Source organism: Carlito syrichta, unplaced genomic scaffold (genome assembly GCF_000164805.1).
Source record: "Carlito syrichta isolate Samal-C Ts95f unplaced genomic scaffold, Tarsius_syrichta-2.0.1 Scaffold10507, whole genome shotgun sequence".
NCBI lineage: Eukaryota > Metazoa > Chordata > Mammalia > Primates > Tarsiidae > Carlito > Carlito syrichta.
The window spans coordinates 4,174-10,110 of record NW_006954603.1 but is presented as its reverse complement, the minus strand read 5'-3'; the positions used below and the strand labels follow the sequence as shown (position 1 = coordinate 10,110).

Below are 5,937 nucleotides of genomic sequence, written 5' to 3'. Positions count from 1 at the left end.
CTGTGGTAAATTTTTACTATAATTTTAACATCAATTTATATGTAAGCAAAAATGAAACTATAACGTGCATGTTTTTTTTCCTGTGATCTTTGCTTCTTGTTCTCAACATTGTTTGAGATTCATCCATGTTGAAGTTCGTACTTATGGTTCAATCATTTTCACTTATGTTAATGTGTACTACTTATCCATTCCCTTACGAACAAGGGATGGTGCTTTCAATGTTCTTATTTAATTCTCCTAGTATGCGTCTCTTGTTATGCCTTACATAGGTACATACGTGTGAGACTTTATCTAGGTTTTATAATGACCAAATTGTGTCATAGTGACTGTATATATTCAATTTTACTAGATAATACAAAATTGTTGTTGGGTGCGTTGGCTCAAGCCTATAATCTCAGCACTTTGGGAGCCAAGGTGAGAAGATTGCCTGAGTCCAGGGGTTTGAGACCAACCTGGGCAATTTGGTGATACCTCATCTCTACAATAAATCAAAAATTAGCCAGGTGTGGAGATGTGTGCCTGTAGTTCCAGCTACTTGGAAGGCGGAGGTGGAAGGATCACCTGAGCCCAGCAGGTCGAGGCTGCTGCCGTGAGCCTGCCACTGCACTCCAGCCTCGGCGGCAGAGTGAGACTCCAGTTCAAAAAAAAAAATTGTTTTCCAAAGTCATTACACTACTTTTTAATGAGAGATCTTGTGCTCTATAGCCTGATAATACTTGGCGTTGTCTGACTTTTAAATATTTGTCCATCTGGTGGCCGATTGATGCATTCTTTATAAAAGTTTTGCCAGGCCTGGAGCATGACACCAGAGATGAGCTTCCTGTTCATCTCATCCACCAGACCTTTCTTGACAGCTTCTCTTTTGTCCTTGAAGTTTACTTTCATGCTGTCCATCCAAAGCATCACTGCATCTCATCTGCTTTAGCTCTCAGAATTATTAATGTTCATATGCTACCATCTGCTTATTTTCACGTGTCTTTAGTTTTGATTTTCTCTAATAACTAGCTCAACACATAAATAATTACATGACACTGCACCTGGTCTGTGCTCTTAGAGCCTTTGTGAGGATGGTGAGGGCCAATAGGGTTGTAAACAAATACTGTACATGAGAAATTAAAGTGCTAAGAAGGAAATTACGGGTGCTGAGATGGCGAGTAATATGGAAATGAACTTTAGCTGGCGTCTCAGTCAGTTTTCTGCTGCTGTAACACAATGGACTGGGTGATTTATAAGGCACAGAAGTTTATTTGGCTTGCTGTTCTAGAGACTGAAAAGTCCTAGAGCATGGGGCCCGCATCTGGTGAGGATCGTCCAGTGGTGGAAGGCAGAAATAAGAGCGTGAGACGGAGGAAATTCAGCCAAACTCATCCCTTTATCAGGAGCTGGTTTCCACAATGACTGACTCACTCCTGAGATAACAGCATCAATTCATGTGGCAGAGCTGTGGCCCTCCTCTTCCTTTGACTTGTGAGCAATGGGCTGACGAAGTTGAAGAAATTTTAAAAGGTGAAGGTGGAGTTTCCTCTGGAATAGGTTTGGGACTCTGATACAACTTATGTGCAAGTGTTATGAATACAGATATAAAGGGAACCCATAATAAACTCTGAAGAATGTTTATTAAGAAGAGAACATGATTCAAATCCATTGTAACATTTCACTCCACGGGTTCATTCTCTGTAACAAAGCAACGTCCATGTCCTAAGAGGCGACCCACAGAAATGGCATTTTGTTCCTCCGGGTTCGGTAAACTCTTTGTAGTGAATGCTTTTTGTGATGCCTGAGTTTTTTTTCTAACAGCCATTTGTCCTTAGAAATGAATTGTGTTTTGAACTGGAGATGAATGCTAAAAAGCCAGGCTACTACAGCAACTCTGATGACCAGTGTTGCCTTTCTAATAAAATTCACATTTACTGTCCTCAGGGAACTCACACTGAGGAGAAGGGAACACTGGACAGCTAACTAATGCGGTCTTATCTCACTGAAGGCAGAAGCTTAGGGATTCTTTTTTTTTTTTTTTCCTTTTGCAGTACATAATTTATTTACCCACTGAATTTCTGAACCAGGCTTTTCTTTTTGTGCTTTTCTACAGTATTTTATTTTACAAAGGGTATACACCTTTGGAATAGGGACAGTCGGACACTGCACTCACAAGAGATTCATTCATGAAAAGTTTAAGTGTAAGAAATGAAATATTAGTAGTCTAATCCTTTGGTTCATCTTTTTTTAAAAAAAATCAACTGATGTAATTTATAAATTGTTGGTAATTCATCTTTTTGGTTAAAAACAAATCCACCATGTAGATCACTGATTAAAATGCAACATTGCTTTCAAAGTACCACATTCCTGGTCTCATCTCACCGCCCAAGGATACCACTGTTTACAACTGGTTGGACGTGATGACACAGGATACAGTAAGGCACAAGTGGATGGTACAAATTGAAACAAATACTTAAGGACTTGCTTGTTTTTCTGCACAAATACTAAAATACATACCGTTTTTCAAGATAAAATAACACAAAAGAAATACATTTTTAATGAAATACCTATACAAAGTTTTAAAATTTACACCATCTGAGCTGCCAAAATAGATTTTTTAAAGTATTCATTTTTCCCCATACATAAAATTCTCTCTCATCAGTAGGTCCCAGAGAACTTGGGTTCAAATGTCCCAGCACTTTGCGGAAGGGAGGAGGACAAACATTCCCCTTCCTGCTCTCCCTTACCCCAACATAAGACAAAAACAAAGGTCCGATGTTTACAGTAGTGTATTCTACATGTTACAAACAACTGCAATTAAAAAAAAGAAATCATGCCGGGAGACCATGGGTGTGAGTGAGAGTAAGGCACTTCCTGGGAGAGAGCAGCGTCCCACACTCCACAGGAGATGATGCACAGGTGCTGGTCACACAAGGGTCACAGGGCTCCTCAGAAGCAGACAGGAACGTCTCGACAGCAGAGGAAGACATGGGAGGTAAAACTCGAGGCGCACTTCTACACAGATGTGGTCACTCGGTCAAGAGTGTGATTAAGCTCGTTTTTGTTGGAATCCAGTCCTTTAGCAGCATTCATGTCATTCTGTAAATTTTCCACTGTCTTTTTCATGCTCCTTAACTCCCCTGGGTGTGGGGTGGCTTGTCTTAGAAGTGTCCTCATTTCATTGTCGTCTTCATCTTTTTCATCTTCCAAAAATCGAATGGCACTGACTCTGTGGACTGCACGCTCATTCCAGGCTTCATCGGTGACATCACTGACCAAGCTCTCCGGCGTGCTACAGCGAGACAGATTCTCTTGGTATGTGGGTTTAGAAGGCAGCTGAGGAAGTAAGACACAGGTTAAAATCTTCTCTCCTGTGCTGTGGTCTGTGTCTGTCTGGAATGTCAGCAGAGGCTGCGACTGGTTATCAGACATCCACAGTGCCTTTAACTTCAAGGCAGTCAGGGACAAAGGCAGATGCAGCAACCGGTTCCCTGCCACATCTAGGACGTGAAGCTCTGTCGCCTGTGACACTTCTGCAGGTATCCGAGTTAGTCTGTTGTAACGCACGCAAAACACAGTCAGGCTGCAGCATCCGCCAATCTCTTTTGGTAAAGATGCTAATTGATTTCTGTCTGCATTCAAGTTGCTCAGCTTCTTTAGTTTTCCAATACTCTTGGGTAAAGTCAAGAGCCGGTTTTCTGTGAGAACTAGCTCAGTGAGACTTTCACAATCCCCAACTGCTTCAGGCAACTGTGTGAGTCTGTTCTGATCAAGCTTCAAGATCGACAGTTTCTTTAGTTTTCCAATGCCATCTGGAATCGTTTCTAATAAGTTCTGGGAAATGACTAAATCTATTAATGAAGTCAGGCCACTGATTTCTTCAGGAAGTCTTTCCAACCTGTTTTCAGAGACATCTATGCACAGCAGGTTCTTCAGATTTCCTATTTCCTGAGGTAATTCGGACAGTTGGTTTCCATCCAACCAGAGATTCTTCAGAGGTAAGAGAGCTCCAATTGATTTTGGCAAATTATATATTTTATTGTTTCCTAAATCAAGTTCTTCTAGTCTCCGTAGGTGAGTAAGAGAGTCAGGAAGATATGTAAGAAGATTCTCTCTCAGTTCCAGTGAGACCAGGTTATAAAGACTGCCAATATTCTCAGGCAGAGACTGCAGTGAGGTGTCATTTACAGAAAGACACGTTAAATTCTGTAATCAGGAAAGCTTTCTGGCAACCTCGTCAGCGGGTTTTCCGCTGAAGTCAGCTACATGCAGTGCTTTACAGAATGAGATGCTTTCTGGAATTTCAGAAATATAATTTCGAGACACATCTAGTTCCACCAGCTGCATGAAGTTTGCTATTTCTGGATGGAGCCGCCAAATTTTATTATCACTAAGTCCAAGCTTTCGTAATTTGACTAGCTGGAAAAATTGCTCGGGCAGCTGGCGGAGCTGGTTGGCGTCCAGCAGCAGCTCCTCCAGGCTGCGGGAGTAGCGGTAGATCTTCTTGGGCACGCAGACCAGCGAGCAGTGGCTCTTGTCGACGGTCTCCACATGACGGTTGCCCCTCCACGGGGGGAGGCAGTGGAACATCGCCGCCCGCGCCGCCGCCGAGCCGGTCCGAGCTCCGGAGACCCGGGCTGCGAGCTCTGCTCCGCTCGGCGGCCCCACTCCGCCCGCACCCCCGCCGCGCCTGTCGTTGACTCCCGGCCTCGCCGGCTCCTCGCGCCGGGCTTCGCGGTCGGAAACGCTCGGAGAAACCCGAGCCGGCGCGTCCCCTCCCACCGCCAGTCCCGCTTAGGGATTCTTGTATGTCCTTTCTTTTTGTTACCAGCGCCTTGTGCTATGCCTGATGTGCAAGAGGTATTCAGTGGAAATTTACTTTTTTGTGGTTGTTCAGCAATAATTTCAAAATTTTAGATAAGTTCTAGTATAGTATTTTGAGATATGTACTATGAGAAAGCGCATATACCCTTTACTCAGTGTATTAGTTTGCGATGGCTGCTATTACAAAATATCACAGACTGGGTGTAAATTAAGCAACAGAAATGTATTTTCTCGTGAGTCTAGAGGCTGAAAGTTCAAGATCAAGATGTCTGCTCTAATTTTGCTCTAAGCCCTCTCTCCTTGACTTATAGATGGCTGTTTTCTGCTTGTGTTTGCCGTGGTTGTCCTTCTGTATAAGTCTATGAGCAAATTTACTTTTTTTTTTTTTAATAAGGATACCAGTCATATTGGTTGAGGGCCTACTCTAATGAAGTTATTTTAACTAATTACCTTTTGAAAAACTGCACAACTACAGTCACTTTCTAAGGTACTGGGGGTTAGAACTTCAATATAAAATTTAGGAGGTAAAGAATACATTTTGGCTCATAACACTCAAATTCGCTTATTATTAACATTTTCCTCATTTCTATGATCTACTCAAGTCTTTTGCCCATTTAAAAAATTGGGTTATTTGACTTTTTTCTTGTTGGGTTGTAGGAGTTCTTTATATATTCTGGATATTATTCCCTCATCAGATATGTGATTTTCAATTTTTTAAAAATTTAGGGGTACAAATGCAGTGAATATATTATGATTTTATCCCAGTCTGTAGGATGTTTTTTATCACTTTGTTGACTGTGTCCTTTGATGTACAAAGGTTTTAACATTTGGTACCAGTCCTATTTGTTTTTGTTACCTGTGCTTTTGATGTCATAGTTGAGAAATCATCACCAAGTCTAATGTCATGAAGCTTTTCTTTTATGTTGTGACCCAGTTTAGCTGATTTTGGGTTGGTTTCTGTATATGGTGTAAGGTAAGGCCCAACTCAGTTTTTTGCATGTGGATATCTCGTATTCCCAGCACTATTTATTGAGTAGACTGTCCTTTCCCCAGTGAGTGGTTGTGGCACCCTTGTTGAAGATCATTTGACCATATGCAGGGGAGTTTAATTCTGGACTCACTATTATATTTCATTGT

The 5,937-nt window shown here is 41.9% G+C and overlaps 1 pseudogene across 1 annotated transcript; it reads right to left on the bottom strand.

Moving 5' to 3' along the window:
• Positions 1 to 2,973: 2,973 nt before the first annotated feature.
• On the bottom strand, positions 2,974 to 4,697 carry LOC103255716 (annotated as a pseudogene). Its single transcript, XR_002481647.1, has one exon. The product of XR_002481647.1 is annotated as a leucine-rich repeat-containing protein 1 pseudogene (transcript).
• Positions 4,698 to 5,937: the final 1,240 nt, after the last annotated feature.